Source organism: Callospermophilus lateralis, chromosome 3 (assembly GCF_048772815.1).
Source record: "Callospermophilus lateralis isolate mCalLat2 chromosome 3, mCalLat2.hap1, whole genome shotgun sequence".
In the NCBI taxonomy this organism is placed as follows: domain Eukaryota; kingdom Metazoa; phylum Chordata; class Mammalia; order Rodentia; family Sciuridae; genus Callospermophilus; species Callospermophilus lateralis.
Window position 1 is genome coordinate 121,610,298 of NC_135307.1, and position 18,454 is coordinate 121,628,751.

An 18,454-nucleotide genomic window follows, 5' to 3' on the forward strand; every position below is an offset into this window, starting at 1 on the left:
AAGGCAATGGTCTTTGTTTTGTTCACTGACATTTCCCAAGTTTGTAGGAAAAAATGAAACCTGGGGAGGTTATGTTATTGTTTAATGTCACTGACTCAAAATGTATCTGAGCAAGAATTTGAACCTCAGAGAAAACCCTAATTTTTTTTTTCCATACAGTTCTATTACCCAATGACCACAAACTAGTGAATGAACCCCTGGCTGCAAAATTATTCCTACTATCAAGCACTATCTATCAATAATCCACCACTTCTTTCCCTTCTCAGTTCTATAATGGCTTCCGGATTACCACTGAGTCAACTACTCAGTCTGTATTTTTTTGTTTGTTTGTTTGTTTTGTTTTGGTACCAGGGATTGAAACCAGGGTCACTCAACCTTTGAGCCATATCCACAGCCCTTTTTTGTACTGTATTTGGAGAGAGGGTCTCACTGAGTTGCTTAGGGCCTTGCTAAGTTAAGTTGCTGAGGCTGGCTTTGAACTTGCAATCCTCCTGCCTCAGCCCCCTGAACTGTTGGGATTACAGGCATACACCACCATGCCAGGCTTCAATTTGGTGTTTTAGACCTGTCATAACTGAATCTAAAACAACCTCTAGTCTCCATTATAATCTTGTCTCCATTATCAGAGATGATATCTTTAGGCAAAATCTTCTTTTGTTGGTTAGCACATTGTTTATATGTGCATACTTTAAATAGAATTTGAATATTTCTTAAAAACACACTTTGAACACCTGTAGGCCCTGGGCAAGCACACTCTACAGTCCTGCTCCCATTTCTTGCCGTAGGTTTAGCTTCAGATGCTTCACACTTTCTAAGCCCTTGAAGCACCTGTTTGTCACCTCACAAAATTAGACAGTGTTTTTCAAACCCAACTTGCATCTTGGGGCCTCTTTAAGTAGGAATTTCCGTCTTTCCCAGCAGGTTTCTTCACTCTTCCTAATCAGAAACTAATACCAACTACTCCTTGAGGGCCTTTCTGACCCCATCTCCCCTTCCACAATAGATGGTTTCTTATCCTAAAGGCCCAGGGCAAGAAGCCTAAACCCTATGCTGGTCTGCGATGTTGAAATCCCACCTCTCAAACTGAGCCCCCACTACTGGAAAACCAGTGAAATACTTCAGGCATAAAATACAAGGGTCATCAAAAAGCTCAGTAATCAAGATAAACTTTTTTTTTTTTTTTAATGGGGTACTGGGGATTTAACCCAGGAGCTCTCTACCATCCTGACTCCTTTTTATTTTTGAGACAGGGTCTCTCTAAATTGCTGAGGGCCTCACTGAGTGGCTGAGGCTAACCTTGAACTTGAGATCCTCCTGCCTCACTTCAAATCCCTGAGTCGCTGGGATTACAGGCGCGTGCCACTTCGGCCGGCTTTAATGAGTCGTGTTTTTTTTTTTTTTAATTAATATTAATGCAAAAAATCCATGACTAAAAAATATCAAGATCTAAAATAAAGGCCCTGCCTCCTGTAAACGGTATTCGAATTTCACCGTAGGATTAAAAGACCTCGAACTAAGTAACCTGTACTTCCTGCTAGTATTGCATGAAGTGCGAACAAAGGCTGAGAAATTTCGAAGGAGCCATTCTTCGGATCACCCCTTGCACCAGAGCAGCACCACGGCCTGCTACACGCACCTGGAACCCGGACCCCGTGCTTTAAGAAAAGGCTGGAATCTGAAGGTTCTTGTGGGGGCGTGTGCAACCGTGCAAGTGTGTGTTACATCTGTGTGCACGCTTCTAATCGCTTCTCTTTCCAAGTCCTGGGTCAGGACAGGACAGAGGTTTGGCCTCTTAATATGCACACAGAACTCGGACTTTGGACTAGCAAAGACAGGGGCAATTTGGTTGCATGTGGGGAATGGAAGCTCAGGATTTCTTCTTTGACTACTGGCAGGTGGATCACAGCTCTTCCTGGCGCTTCAGTATGAGACAGGAACACGCCGCTCATTCTGAGGTACCAGAGGTACCTAACCTATATTACCAGACCATTTTAAGTATCTGCAGGACCCCCTATAACTGTCCGCAGTAAAAGAGCGAGAAACTAAGACAGGAAAGGCCCCCAGAAAGCGCGAAAGAAAGGACAGTGGAGGTGGAAAGGGAGGAGGAGCGTCTCCCCTCGTTCCGTCCCGCCCCTCATCTCGGCTCCGACCAATGGTTGCGTGCTCCGAGATTTAGCCCCGCCCCTCCCCGCCTCCTTCGTCCCGCAGCTCCGCCCCGGCCGGTAATAATTAGGCTGCGGGCGGGGGATGCCGCGTCAGCGCGGGGCACTGGCCAATCCTAGGGCTCTCCTAGGCGGTCACGTCATAGGCCGAACAACCAAACAGAAAAGTTTAATAAACAGCGGACGGAGGGGCCGGAGGCTGCGGGGCGGGAGCGAGCTGGGGTTCGGCGGCCTCACCTGTCCCCATTCACCGGCGGCGACCGGCGGCGGCGGGCAGCGCGTCAGGCGGAGAGAGCCGCCGCCAGGTGAGGAGCACGGCCGCAGACCAGCGGCCCGGCGCTGCCCCTCCCCCGCCCGCTCCCTTCCCCCACCGGCCTGAGGCGCGGCGAGGTCCGCCCCCAGGCCCCTCCCGGCGCGGGCGAGCCGGAAGCGGAGGGCTGCAGGCGGGCGCAGCAGGTGGTGGGCCCGTCGTGGCCGCGCGTTCGCTGGCCCGGGCTCCGTGTTAGCCAGGGACCGGGGCCCGGGTTGGGGCGCGACGGGCTCTCGCGGTCCTGGGCCGGCTTCCCGTCGGTGGGCGCGCCGGGGTCCAGGACCCTACTACTTGCGGGCCTCGGAGGCGCGGACGCCAACCGCCCTGTCCCGATTCCGAGCAGTTGGCGGGTGGGGGTCTGGGACCCCGAGCGTCCTCCGTAGCGCCCCGCCTTCCTCTCAGTCTGAGGTCCTCTTTGGAATGTTTTTCCACCTGCCGGGTTTTAAGAAACCCGTGAGGGGGTTAAACTGGAGCGTGTCAAACTCCCTTCTGTCTGCCGAGGGGTTCGGAAGTTAATCTTTCTTTTCCTTGGTCTTGTTTGGGTTGCTTAGAATTCCGAGTTTTCTTTTTGTTCTTTTGAAATAGTATTTTTCAAGTCTTTAAGTGTAGTTGCGATAAACAATTAACGAAGAATATTGTGTTTCTGATCATTTTAACTTTATTTTAGAATACTCTGCTAACCACACAGTTAAAACTCCTCACTTACCTTCACGACTCCAAAGTTGTTAATTGGCGTGAGGAAGCTGGGACCTGGGGTTACCTACAGACAATGTATATTAAGTTGTTCAGCGGTAAAAACTAAGCAGCCTTAATGGTTTTGATCCTCCGAGAAGAGAAACGAGATTAAATTCCTCTTGACACCAAATTCGGAATTTGATTTTTTTTTTAAATGTAAAATACTATAAACTGTGTATGTGCGTGTGTGAGTTTTCATCCTGTTCCGGGGATTGAATCCAGGGACACTACCACTGAATTACATTGCCAGCCTTGTGTGTTTTCTATTTTGAGACAGGTTCTTGCTAAATTGCTCAGGCTGGTTTGGAACTTGCAGTCCTACTGCCTAAGCCTCCCGAATCGCTAGAAATACAGGCAGGAAAATACCATAAACTTTTAAGATGAGTTATGTAATAATCATGTCGCCAGTTTTAGGGCACTTGCAAAATTAACATATAGTCTCCAGAGCATTAGTAAGAATATTTTGTGGAGTGTACACATTTAAATTTCCAAAACAGGTTTTCTTAAGGGTTTTTTGTTGTTTGTTTGTTTTTGTTGTTTGGGGCTTTTTTTGTTATAAAAATGTTTTTAAAGAAGATAGGGATCACAAATGTACAGGAGGAAAATTTAAGAATTAGTGGATTTATTATCTTCATTGTAGCAATGATTTCCTGCGCAAGTATACATATGTCAATACATCACATTTTACCCTATGCAACTTATTGTATGTCAGATATTTCTTAAAAATTAAGTAATCAAAGCATATTTAATATCACAATTTAATATCACAATTCTTTTCCCTGGTACATGAAACGACATAGTATAGAAAGATATACTAAAAATGCATGACTCCTCCCCTTAAACCAAGAACTGGAACATTACCAAAATTTGCATCTGCTTATGAGTTTCTATCTACCCTGTAACCCTGCTTCTTACTGAAGTAAACATAGTACTTGCATGAATTTTCTGTTTATCATTCTCTTGCTTTTTAAAAAAAGTAGTTTAATCACATACTTGCTGCAAACAATGTGGCCCTTTAGTTTTCTTGTCTTTTAAACTTCAGCATATTAGTATATGACTGTGGTTCATTTATCTCATTGCTTTATAATACTCTTGTTAACTTTCCATAACTCAAGGGCATCTAGATGGTGGTGTTTTTTATTGTGTTTTGCTTTTGACAGCTGTGCTGTATGAATATTTCTTGTTTCCAGTTCGTGTTGCCCAAGTACAAGAGTTTTTCTAGAGTAATAATAAATATAGATTGTATTAGAAACTTTTAGATAATCAGAAGTAGATTAAACACTTAGAAATAAAATGAATTTTAAAAAGGATTCTCTGTTTAAATGAAAGATCATAACCATAGTGATCAGTTCCTAGTTGAACATTTGTATAAGAAACCAATATTCCTGTTCATCTTTATATAATGAATCTTTTCCTTAAAAATTACATTATAAAAAGTCTGGCACAATTTGATATCCTTTTTCATTCAAAAATAATGTAGTAGAAAAAACACTGCATGTTATGTAAAGTAAATTGTTCTGTCTTACTTCCCTTGCCTCAAATCTCAGGCAAGTTACTCTTAAAAAAACTTCTTTACTTTTGCATACTCTTGTAACAAAAGAAACTTCCTTCAAGTATATCTTACCAGATTCTTCTGGACTTTAGTTAAGGGAAACACCTGTCAAATGGCAGAGCCTTTAAGGGAAAGCATTAAGACCAAGGTGCTACTCTATGCAGTCACATTGTGTGTCTTTGGAAAAGAAAGAATATGTGGTATTTCAGGATTTATAATCACATATAAGTATTTTGGAGGTTAGATAATGCCCCAAAGTGTGCTTCTAGTGCAGTCTTTGTCATTCTAAGACACTGCAGAGACAAATGAGAGAGCAATAGTTCCTGAATTTCTTTTTTTATCTATTTATATTTATTTTTTAGTTATAGGTGGACACAGTATCTTTATTTTTATGTGGTGCTGAGGATCAAACCCAGTGCCTCATACATGCTAGGCGAATCACTCTGCCTCTGAGCCACAACCCCAGCCCTCCTTAATTTCTTAATTTCTTGTGTGTGTGTGAGAGAGAAACATGCATGTATAACTTTGAATAACTTGTTTTTATTTGAAGGCATGAGAGTAGAGCATTTTTTATTATATGTAGCTTACAGATAAATATCAAGATGTTTTACTTTGTTTTGGTAGAGCTCTATTGCCCTGCTTTAAAAAACAAAAACAAAAACAAAAACCCTTATTTTTGTATTTGGTTATAAGGGCAGTAATAATTTGTGTGTTCCCTATTTCCACCCCAAGCTTTAGAAGGAATAGAAAGATAACAAAAGCTACTCATAACACCACCATAGATGACCATTTAACATTTTGTCAGGCATTCCCTTGGTCTTTGAATTTTTTATTTCCTAAACTAAAAGTTAATTTGAAACAGTGTTAGGATGTCTATATCTTCAAAACTGATTCCAAATATAATTTGTCTCAATACCATTGTTTTATATAAGATGATAATAGTAGTCATGTAATTGGTATCTTTGCTTTAACTTTTCCCCTGGCTGCTCCTCTGAACAACAATAATTTTAAAATATGTATATTAGATTATCATCTTCCCAGGCTCAAACCCCTTCTGTGGTTTTTAAAAACACAAAATAAAATTCAAACTCTTTATTATGGTTTGTATACACTGGACTGGTTGAGCCAATAAAAATAGTGCAAACTACACATTACAAAAAGAAAGAGGTTAAATATATTTTATTTAACCCAAAAGGCATGTTTTTACATATGATCAATATAAGAAATTATTAATGGAATATTTTACTTTTTTAAAAATTGTTTTTATAATCTGATGTGTAATCCACTTGCAGTACATCTCAGTTCAACTAGCTATGTTTCAACTGCTCAGCAGCTGCATGTGACCAGTGGTTACCAAATTGAACAATGTGACTCCAAAACTATGTTGCCCTGCCTGTTTCTTAGACATCCTTCCTACCATTCTCACTCTAAGTCCTACTTCTTTATCTATCCTGGCCTTTTCAAGATTCTTGAGTATGCCAAACTTTTTCCCTTAAAAATGTTCCTTCTTCCTGGAGCACTCAGTCATATTTCTCTCCAGTAATCACTCCTTCAGAGATGGCTTTCATTGACTACTGATTGCCCTGCTTTCTTTATAGAACCTGTCATCTGAAATAATTATTTGTTTTTTGTCTATTCCCTGTTCAAATGTAAATTACTAGAGGACATGTTTACCACTAAATAATCATGTATTAAAAATACAAATTTTAATTCAGGTACAGAATGGTTCATGCCTGTAATCTCAGCAACTTGGGAGGCTGAGGCAGGAAGATCACAAATTCGAGGCCAGCCTCAGCAATTTAGCAAGAATCTGTCTCAAAAAATAAAAGGGACTGGAAGTTAACTCAGTAGTAGAGCCTTCCTCTTCCCCCCTCCCCTTCCTTCATTCCCTAGTTCTGTTTTTAAGAATTCTTGATTAATACTTTCCTTTTATGGCTTAATAGTTACCCAATTATTGCAGCCCCATTTAAAGAATACTATTTTCTTCTTTCCCTGAAATAAAACCACCTTTTTCTTACAAAAATGCTCATACACTTGGTACTTTTTTGCTTATTTAGTACTACTGAATTCTGCCCTGCCAAACCCCCATTCCCCAAACAGATTCTTGGTTGCTGGAGATCTGACCTAGAACTTCACTCATGTTACTCAGATATACTAATACAGAGCTACTTTATATATGTACACATACACACATTTATGTAATTAATATATTTATGTATTACATATAATTGTATATATTTAATAAGATACATTATTTTAAAAATTCTTGCAGTTAACAGTTTTTATTGTTTCGACAACGTAAGCACCTGATTCATTTTACAGTGTGCTAAGTGCTGAGGATGCAACTTTGAACAAGACAGGGTCTTTGCCTTCATGAAATCTACAGATCAACAAATAATTTTCAGATTTTGCCAAGTGCTAGAAAGCAAAGAAATGGAAGGTACTAATTAGGTGTCCTGAGAATGTCTCTCATAGGATGTAATATTTAAATTGATTTATACTACTAGTGTGTTTGAAAATTTCTTTATCTTCCCCAATCTGTTCAGAACATTTTTAAAAATTTTTGTTATAGATGGAACATAATACCTTAATTTTATTTATTTATTTTTATGTGGTGTTGAGGATTAAACCCCGTGCCTTAACCTGTGCAAGGCAAGTGCTCCCCTGTTGAACTACAACCCCAACCCCAGAACATTTTTAATATTTTTTTTTGGCAAAAAAATTTTTTTTTTTTTTTTTTTTTTTTTTGGTAAAAATTGCTTTACAGTTTTGAACCACACATCCATCTTCCAACTATAGTACTGCCTTCAAAGCTTGTCCTGTGTGGTAAATTTGGAACTATGATTCTGAGTTGTAAGATCAAGAGGGGCTGGAGGAAATTGCCCAGTGTTGAACTGATAGCTCAAAGGGTACACAGAGTACGTGGCTTGATTTAGAACTTAACAGAAAATTGGAATGACTGGACTTTATTGAGGGAGGAGAATGGGACAAACTTTATTGTAAGACTTATTTTGGACACATTTATTATCTTCAAGTGGTAGGACTGCTTCCACCTCTCCTCCACCATCCTGTCCAGTTTATTTGGATTCAGTGATTCAAATGGACTCCTACACATAGTTCATTTTATTTTGCCCCTTTGTACTTTTCTTCACTGTTTCTACTATATTTTCACTTTTCTCTACTTAAGACTTTTGCATATGCTGTTTTTTTTTTTTTTCTTAATTGTGACTTTCTTGAGGAATCTTCCTTAATGCCACAAAATAGGTTAGGTCCTGTTGCTCTATAGTTGTATTGGGCATTTCATAAACATTTGTAACAGTTGAAATTCATTAAGTGTGTGTGATTTGTTTTACTGACTGTTTCTTCCTCCAGAGCTGTTTTACAGTCTGGTAGTTACCAGGCACTTATGACTATTTAATGAATTAAAATTAAAAAAATATTAAAAATTTAGTTTCTCACTGGTATTAGTCCCATATCAGGTGCTCAGTAGCTATATGTGACTTTTGGCTGTTGTACTGAACAGGAAGGATCTGGAGTCTTCCACTATAATAAAAATTAATCTTTGTTTATATAGTTAATGGCTACCATACTTTATTTAAATTAAAATAGTCACATTTTAATCATGAATTGAGGTGTCCTATAAGTATGAACTTGACTTTTAGTACAAAACAGGAATGAAAATATCTCAATTTTTAAAAATAATTATATATTGAAGTTAAAATTTGCATATTTTGAGTTAAATAAAATATATAATTACACTGAATTTAACATATATCTGTAGTTATATTTCTTTTGGACAGTGCTGATCTGATTCTAGAGCAGAAGTTATTTTTTTGTTTTTTAAATTTTTATTTGTAGATGGACCCAATGTCTTTATTTGTTTATTTGTTTTTATGTGACGCTGAGGCTCCAACCCAATGCCTCACACATGCTAGGCAAGTGCTCTGCCAGTGAGCTACAACCCCCACCCCCTCTAGACCAGAAGTTTTTACACAGGTAGAGACTGTTTATTTTGTTGACCATAGTATAACAGCAGATTATACCTAGCACATAGTAGGTTTTCAAATGATTTGGTAAGTGAATAACCTGCCTTTGTTAACCCTGAATGCCATTGTTTAATTGACAAGAGACTCTTACCTATTCAATGTTTACTTTGCAGAATTGTTAGTTTTCTTTGTGACCGATTTTTTAAAAAAAATTGTCAAGACGCTTTCCTTTTAATATATTTTTGTAAAAATTAATCTTCCTTAATCCAGTCTTTTAAATTTTTTTCTTCTGGTTTAGGCAGCTAAGGAGACAGAAGGAAATAAAGAAAAGCCTACCAGTCTATTTTTTGTACATTTTTCTATGTCTAGCAGTTTTACTTAGATATCTGTCATATTATTTGGAACGTGAAAAATATTATTTGAGGATTGTGAATGCTTTTTCCTTTACTTACACTTTTGTCTCATTATTATCCCTGTTTCTTTTCAGTTTGCATTTATTGGTGACCTTGTTTATTCCTTTAGACTGAAAACAAAGGGCCTTACTGTCTCTTTTACAGAGATCTCTTTTCCTATCAGTTTGGTTTATGCTTTCTTATCTGTATGTTGCCTTAATGTTTCCTTTTTATTCAGTGTTGCCTGAATGGACCATAACTACCCTCTCCAACTCCCCAAATACATGTTGTATATTTTTTTCCAATATGGGTTAGAAGATTTACACCAGAAGTTTCCAAGCTCATATACCTTACTCTTGTAGGAGGAGAATATTTGCCATGGAGATATTTTTTTGAATGGTATTTCTTAAAAAATTATCCCTTGGATGGTGGTTTTCAAACTTCATTTTTATTGATCCAGTCATGTTTTGCTGATGTCAGGTTGGTCCTTTCATCAACTACTGCATAAACCACCAGAATGCCCAGGATTAATTTCTTTTGTAGGAAGAACAGTTTGAACTATTTTAGTCCTTTAAAATTCAAAGTTTTTGCCTTACTCTGTATGTATCCCACTGAAAGTTCTTTCTAATAGTCTAGGTATCGATTCTTTGTATAGGGTCTTTTTTATCAAAAATAAAGTGGGACCAAGTTGTTCAGTGGCTTCTTCTAACTTGATTTTAGCTGATATGTTTGGGGAAAATCTCTGGGCTCCTGCAAAGATTATACAATACATTCTTTGAATACTTGATGTTAAAAAAAAAAAAAGTGGTATTGTCACATGCAAGCTGGGAGGGAACTTTTGTGGTATCTTATTGTTCTTATGAAGTAATGTTGTTTCGTACTATACAATTTAAGGTCTTGATATTGCTTTCTTTTATTTAGTTTTGTTGTTTTCTTCTGTTGCTGATTTAGAATTGGAGTAAAACACCCTTAGTTTTCATCTGCAATCCACCTAACATAATTATTACCTCAAAGTTCTTTCAAGTAAGTCCTAGACAATCTGAAATCTCTAAGCCCACATCTCCCATCCTTTTTCTTGGTTATAGATTGAGAGTGGTTATTAGTGTATAATTTTTTATCTGTTTCATGCAAATAATTAACTTTGAAATGAAAAATAGACATCAGAGCAGAGGTTTGTTTGGTTCCCATTGACTCTCTGCTAATTTTATGCTTGCTACATTTTAAGAACAAAACTTTTGCCATCTCTTTCTGTAATCTTTTTTTTTTTTTTTTTTTTGGGCTGTTTTCCTCAAGTTTTAGACTATAACTCAAATTATGTATTCTTTCTGCTGATTGCTTCTGTACCTCTTTTACCTCCTATATGTTATTTTGTAGAGTATGTACACAGCGGGAGGAAAACCTGAACTTGACTCATGAAGTGCTGGGCATTCAAAGCAGTGATTCCTTGCAAAGGATCTTGGGACTAGACCACTGTGAATTGGCTCTTTCAATTTGTCCACTTAAAGGGCATAATAGATTGCGCAGCTGTTTGGGCTTTAGCAGGGTATTGCTACATATTCATGTCAGGTTGCAATTATGTGAATTTTCAGTTTGTTACAAAGACTTCTCTTTGTATTCAAAACAATTTTGTTGATTTTGTGTTTTAATATGTGAGTTTTCTTTCTGAAAAAGATGGTTGCAAGATTTTGAACTTTGAGACTAAATCTAAATTAAAATTATTAAATATATAAACATTAAAAGCATGCTTTAAGAAGCCATGTTAATTTGCTTTAATTTTGCATTTTTATAACAGAACTTTTTTTTTAAGATACAGATGAACACAATACTTTTATTTTATTTATTTTTATGTGGTGCTAAGGGTTGAACCCAGTGCCACTGAGCCACAACCCCAATCTGAGTCAGAATTTTTGATAGAGGTGAAAATTATACTTAACACATTAAATACTTTTGACCAATTAGAAAACAATTAATGTCAGAGTGATGTTTGATTGGGTCAGGCTACTAAATCATAGCAGTTCTAATGAAAACATAAATTTATATCATGAAATGTAGCAAACTAAGTCGTGTATAAAGTCACAGCAAATCTTTTTTGTTTAAAAATCAAAGTACCTGTATGGTATCTCTTTAGAATCTCTGTAGTAAAAATACCATTTACTGTAGCTTATTGAGTAGTTTAAAAGGAATATGTCTTTCAGCTGCACTTCAGGATATCCATGACACCTTGAAGTGGGTACACAGTAGTTTCCATCCTTCTTTTAAAAAACAACCATGAATGTGAAAATACTTTGTGTACAACCAGTGACTTGAAAAATCGCGCTCTATATGTGTAATATGAAATAAATTGCATTCTGCCATCATGTATAACAAATTAAATAAGTTATTTAATAAAAACAACCATTAAGGGGCTGGGGATGTGGCTCAAGCGGTCGCCTGTCATGCATGCGGCCCGGGTTCGATCCTCAGCACCACATACAAACAAAGATGTTGTGTCCGCTGAAAACTAAAAATAAATAAATATTAAAATTCCCCCCCCCCCAAAAAAAAAAAAGAAAGAAAGAAAGAAAAAGCCAACCATTAAGCCTGGCATAGTGGCGCATGTCTATAATCTCAGTGACTGGGGAAACTGAGGCTGGAGGATCACAAGGTCAAAGCCAGCCTCAGCAACTTAATGAGACCCTGTCTGAAAACAAAAAAGGGCTGGGGATATGGCTCCATAGTTAAGTACCCCTACTACATTCAATCCCCAGTTCCAAAAAAAAAGAAAAAGAAAAAAACCTTCCTAAACTTTATACCTGGGCCTGAGGGTATAGCTTGGGTAGAGCACTTACCTAGTATGTACCCTGGGTTTAATCCTCAGCACTGCAGAAATAAATAAATAAATACTCTATACCTGAACTTGTCATTAGAATAAATTGTCTTTTCCTTTTAGAACTCCATTTGTAAGCATTAACCTTAGCAAAACGTACAGTGTCATTTTGTTAAATGTACTAATATAGAAATAATATTTCTGCCTAGTTTTTCTTTCAGTCTTAGATGGAAATTATCAATCTTTGATGTTGTTGAAAATTTTACTGTGTTATATTTATTGAGAGCTTGTCAGTGAATTTGATAACTTAGAAATGAATCTTTTGCATTCAGTATTTTAATGCATATTTTCACTCAAATTATGATCTTTAAGTCTTAGAGAACATACTAATACTCTTAGCAAAATTTTATAATGGGTTTTTGTATCCATTTTAAAATTTTCAGATAAAATGTGAGTTCTATTAATAAGAATCTGTCTTTTTAAAACAACGCAGTCATCTTCATGGCTGTGTAAAAATAAATGATTTAGGTTAAAACTTTTATCACTAAACTTCATGTCAAAGGCTCTTCTGTGGGATTTTTCATTGATGTTATTTAGTTTATTTTTCACCCAGACAAAAGAGAAAGCAAATAGTATATGATGGGAAAACTGAAACATTACTTACTGTTTCTTTAAGAAACCAGCTTATCCAGGGGGTTTTAGTGTGTTTAACCTAACCTGCTAGCAAGGAAAAGTTCTTTAAAATAATGGATATTAGCCGTATCCAATCACAATTATCAGTTTCACTAACAGGGAGGAGATTTTACTCTTCGGCCACTAGAATTGGAGAAGGTGGAGCTTGGTATTCAGGTTTGGTTGCTTTGGAGTACAGCTTCAAGTGAAGTTAATCTGAGGTGAAGCAAACAGAAAATTGTGGAGGTTTTGTTGGTAGGATTTTTGTTCTAATCTCTTAATAATCCTATATTTTGTACTTTTGCTCCTTTATGCTTCTGTGTATGCTAGGTGTTGTTATTTCTATTTTCTGATGCAAACTGAACATTAAAATTAAGCAGGGAAGCAGAACAAAAGGGCTGTTTGGACAGGAAATAGGTGTTCAGAGAATCAAACTTGACTTTCTTTTATCATTATTTTTAGTTCAGAATTAGAGTGACATAAAAAAAAGTCTTTGAATCAAAATCATCTCCAATAACAGGCTTTTCTTTTTGGTTGGATGTTGGAGCAATCAATTTTCTGTTTTTATGAGTGACATCTTATAAAGGTCTATTTGGTGTCATTTTCCTTAAACCTAAGATGTTAAGTTGCTAAAAGACAGATAAGTGTGGCAGGTTTAAACTTGTTTTTAAAGGATTGAAATGCCAGCTGTTTAATTTTCTTTTTTTACCCCTAGAATGTCCTCCTCCTTTTTAACTCCAGTGTATTTTAAATTTAGCAATATGCTGACATTTTTATTATGTTCACAATTTTAGCTTTGGTTTTAAAAAGGTCATTGATATATTTTTATATAGAACAAAGTAAAACTGCTTTCTTCTCCAAATTCTTCATTTCTTTCAAAGGGGGAGATAAGTAATTAGCACCCTTTTGAAACAGGAAGTGGATGGATTTGTATTTTTTAAAAACTATAGGTAAGCTACCAAAACTTGAAAAAGAAAGTATCTACAAATCTGTTGACATTTCTTATTTATGAAATAATTGTATATTTCAGTACCATATTTTTTTCTTGGGAAAAACATATGTTGCCCTTTGCTCTCATAGATAAAGATATGAAAGTTCATTTCAATTATCAGTTCAAACGCCAACTGAGCATTTTCAGCCAGTATCTTTGTATTTACTCTGCTGTTCATTCCTAAGTCAGACAGAGGTTTTTAAATTAATGCTTTTCTACTATCTCTGTTGCTTAAACAAGTCACCCATATACCCACAGTATCATTATGTGGTGGCCTTATTTTCTCCATCTTTCCTTCTATATATTATGGCTTTTCCCCAATAAATGTGAATAAGTACAGTGTGTATATTTTTTCACTAAGCTGTATCCTCTCTTATTAAAATTGTTTTAATTTCAGTAGATACGCAATGAAAGTTGATTTGACCTTAACCTAGTCTTTTGCCTGTTCTATTTTTGGGTTGTTCCTAATTTTTCATAATTTTAAATGGAATTACATTGAATACATTTCTGTAGATATCTTTAAAATATTTCCCCTTTTAAAAAGATTTATTTCTTTTGGAACAAACCCCTAGAGTGTGCTTATCTAGATCAAAGGAAATGAACAATTCACTGGCCAGGTTGCTTTTCAAAAAGGTTATACCAATTTATATTACCATGCTTCATATTTTCTCTAATGGGTAGCCCCTTAAATTTTTTATTATCCTTTGCCTCTGGAGCTCTCTGAGTTATTCATTTAGTTTTTCCATAAACAAATAACCTATTTAAAACTTCATTTTCCAAGATAAAGATGGATCTAAATCCATTTTCTGGATATTAAAATTAGCTGAAGGAAATTGGGGAAATTTTTACCCACTTAAGTGGACAATTACATATCTTTGTTTGGGTATTTTATTTATTACATGTTATTGCTATTAACAAGTACAGGGCTTAATATTTTATCCTGGCTTTGTTGTTAATGCCAGCACTCATTAGTGTGTGCTGCTTCTGGTAAGGATACAACAGAAGAAATATTTCCTTCTAAGAAAATGTATCAGAAACATTTTTAGAGAAGGAGCTGGAATAGTTTCAGTTAACATTACCTGTATCCAAACATGTATGAATAGCCATTGTCACTGTGCATTTCTGAATTTTGGGTTTTTAAAAATACACTTTAGAAACAGAATTTGTATGCATAGTTCTCAGTATTAAATGGTATAATAGCACCTTTACAGTATTTCATAGGTTTTCAGTTAAAGGTAAAAAGATACCTGTACACAAAGTGGTGCTAATCATGTTATTTCTGTTTCTCTGAGAGCATTCTTTGTTTGGCATTAACTCCTGATTATGTATGCTCTTACTAACTATTCTGCCAAATGGAATAGGCCTTAACTGTTTAGCTTATGAACTAGCTAACAAATGTTAGAGAATAAACTTAAACTTAAAGCAAAATTTGAGACAAAAATACTAATTTAATTAATGGGACAATAAAAAGCCATGTGCTAAGCTGCAACTCATTGGTTCGAGCTATAGTTGAATGTGTGTTATCTTAAATGGTCTAGTCATTTTCCAGTTTAAATAACTTAAACTTATTTTCTGTAAATTTATTTTAATTAACTGATAATTTAGTATCTCTAACTTTCATAGGTAATGTTGGTATGTTTTTCACTGTTTGTTTTTAGTGGGAAACAATTTTTTTAAGTCTGTTTTGTTTGTTATGATTGAATAATGATTTTTCCAGATACTTTGGTTTTTTTAACATTTGGAATAGAAGAGAAATTTTAATTAAATTAAAATTAATTAAAAATGTTCTTATTTACATCACAAATATTTCCTTTATTCTGAATTTGAGAAAATGTAATCTATTTTCTTTTTATCAAATCATTGCTACCAGGTAGAGATGAAGATATGTAAATATATTTTAAAATCATGTCATATGACTGTTGATTACATTTTAAGGGATACCCAAGTAAAGATTTACCTACTCTTTTACTCTGGAAAACACTAAAATTTTGAGAAATTATGATCTTTAATGGATTCTCTACTGCAACTCTAATATATTGGCTTGGTTGACAGAAGTAGGGAGAATCCTCTTAGTTCATTGCTTTCAGTGGGAAGAATAAAAATGAGCTTTCTACCTGGAAAAGAGTACTGTTAAATTGACATAGATGTTGGGGCAAGATATGAATAGTGATAGCTCTGTTTTATCCTTCAGAATGGAGGGGAAAAAATGACAGGGGGGATATGGAGTGCAGTCAGAGTATCCATTTTTAGACTGTTCAGGGGAATGTAGTGATACTTTCCCTCTTAATAATATAAGGAAAATTTTTAATAAGCAGTAAGTTGAGAAAACTTGAAAGAACCTAGAGCCAGTGGCTTAGCATTTATAAGGTCTCTTTGTTCTCTGTAATAGGGGAACTGCACAGTTACGAAATGCTTTTCCTGTCTACCTTCTTTATGAAAGTAGGTAAATGTTCGAAGAGGTGACTTTTGTTGATAATGTAAGAGGTGCTTATTTATGAACTGATGTCTGTGAGCCTGTTTGAATGAATTTGGATTTCTGTGTTTGGGTGTTATTGGAAATAATGAACTTAAATCAATTTTGTGGTTAGCAGTGGTTGGGTAGAAGAAAGCAGATCCATCTATTTCTTTGTACATTTTTAAAATTTTTTTAATTGTTCTTTTTAGTTATATATGACAGTAATATTTATTTATCATACATACATGGAGTATACCTTCCTATTTTTGTTGTTGTACATCATGTGGAGTTACATTGATCATGTATTCATATATAAATATAGGAAAGTTATACCTGATTCATTCTACTGTCTTTCCTATTCCCATCCCTTCTCCCTTCCCTCTTCATACATTTTTTTCTTTGTTCCTTAAGCCCATAGGTCCCTTCTCCTTCTTATATTTTTCTGAGCCCTATACTTGATTTCTCGGTAACATTTAGTGCTCTTGACAGCTTTTTCCTTTTTGAAACTTTTCCCATGAGTTTCATGACATTGCTGTGCTTCTTGCTGTTTATGATTCTTGTGTCCTTTGCAAATGTTTCCTCTTTTCAACTATTAAATAATGGAATTAATAGAATTTTTAACACTGCTCACTCTCTACTTTTCTTGGTAGTCACCAGTCCCATATCTTTAATTAAAATCCTATGTGTGGTAATGGTTTCAAGATCTGAATTTGAGACCCATGTTCATCAAACTCACTAAATGTACCATCCAAGTAAGAACCTGGGTGTCATTCTAATTATTTCTTCTTCTTCGCCCCCAATGAGCAATTTTTTTTCTTTTTTAAAGATGGGCATCTGCTATGTTGTCAACTCCCAATCTTCCTGTCTAAGCCTCCCAAGTAGCTGGGATTGCAGGTATGTGCCACCCCGCCCTGCTTTCCTAACATTTATAACTCCAGTATCTCTAGCATCAGTCCACTTCTTTTTTTCACCCGTTAGTGCAGCCACATTATGATTTCTCAATTAGATTATCAAAACAGACACCTAACTGATCTTTGCTTCCCATTTTGACTCTGTATAATACATTATTTACTGTATAGTCATGTCTGGTTTTTCTCTGCTCATAATTCATTAATGATCATTTGTTACCTTTTGAACTTTAACTTAACTGCCTAGGGTGCATAATGACACCAGCTAGTTCTGGGCTAAATGTTCTCTCAGGTAGTCCCAAAAATAACCTTAAGTGCCAAGTTTTGTTGGTAAGTTAACAATGAGACAATTTAAAAAAGCTAACTGATTTGTCCAAAGTTGCCTTTGCTCCTAAGTAGCAAACCTACTTTGAACTGAGGTTTGACAAAATCCCCTTCCCTTAAGGTACTGAGCTATGTATCTTTCTTAGCTGAATTCTGCTTTTTTCCTCATACCATTCTACTTCATCCTTTACCCAGCAATTGACAATTTTTCCTTCCAGAGTGTGCTCAAAATTTGCTAAGTCTAAAAATGCCTTAAGGAAAACAAACGTTTTTTTTAGGTGGACACAATATTTTATTTTTATGTGGTGCTGAGGATCAAACCCAGTGCCTCATGAATGCCAGGTGAGCGCGCTACCACTTGAGCCACATCCCCAACCCAAAACAAACATTTTAAACATGCATTTCTGGGGCTAGGGTTGTGGTTCAATGGCACAGTACTTGCCTACCTAGCATGCGTGAGGCACTGGGTTTGATTCTCAACACTACATATCAGTAAAATAAAATAAAGGTCTATTGACAACTAAAATATTTTTTAAAAATGCATTTCTGACCATTTTTTGGAATACTCCATCCCCAGGTTATTAGAAGTTAGAAGGCGATATAGGAAAAGTAAAGGTAATTTTCCATATGTGATTATGGAAAATTATGAATTTCAAAGCTGATGAATTCCTCACATTTAATAAAAGCTTTTGACCAGATAGACTGTCTTAAGAGGAAGATTAGGCAAAGATTGAAAGCACTTTATCTGAGCTATTTGAAATGCTGATGACCTCCTTAAATGGCTGTTAGCCTGGAACTTGTGTAAAAGGTTCATTTGTGTCCAGGTGTGTAAAGTATCTACCTGTGAACACAAGTTAAATAACAAGCTCAGTAACTTACAGGTAGGGTACAGAAGCTACATACCTATATTCTGTGTATCAAATATTACATCATTAGAAAAGTTAAATAATGTAGCCAACATCACATAAAAAGAAAATTTATGTTAAAAAGTTGATTTAGAATAATTTTTATTTCAAATATTTCACTTCTTTTTATTTTCTCTGCTATCCCTTAACAGTAAAATGTGTAACAACAGCTCATTTAATTTTGAATGTTATAATTTATAACTTGAAAATAATATGTTTTACTTACTTTGATAAAGAAAATGCACGACTGTTTTTT

The 18,454-nt window shown here is 35.8% G+C and overlaps 1 protein-coding gene across 14 annotated transcripts in view; it reads left to right on the forward strand.

Moving 5' to 3' along the window:
• Positions 1-2,325: 2,325 nt before the first annotated feature.
• Zfand6 (zinc finger AN1-type containing 6) overlaps positions 2,326-18,454 on the forward strand; it is a 72,926-nt gene continuing 56,797 nt past the window's right edge. For 7 of the 14 annotated variants that reach the window (XM_076851228.2, XM_076851235.2, XM_076851233.2 and 4 more), the window contains exon 1: positions 2,326-2,467. The gene's annotated coding sequence lies outside the window, so the exon portion shown is untranslated. Of the gene's footprint in view, positions 2,468-12,790; positions 12,871-16,887; positions 16,956-18,454 lie in introns of those variants that run through there. The other 7 variants (XM_076851238.2, XM_076851243.2, XM_076851246.2 and 4 more) reach the window with 6 other exon arrangements.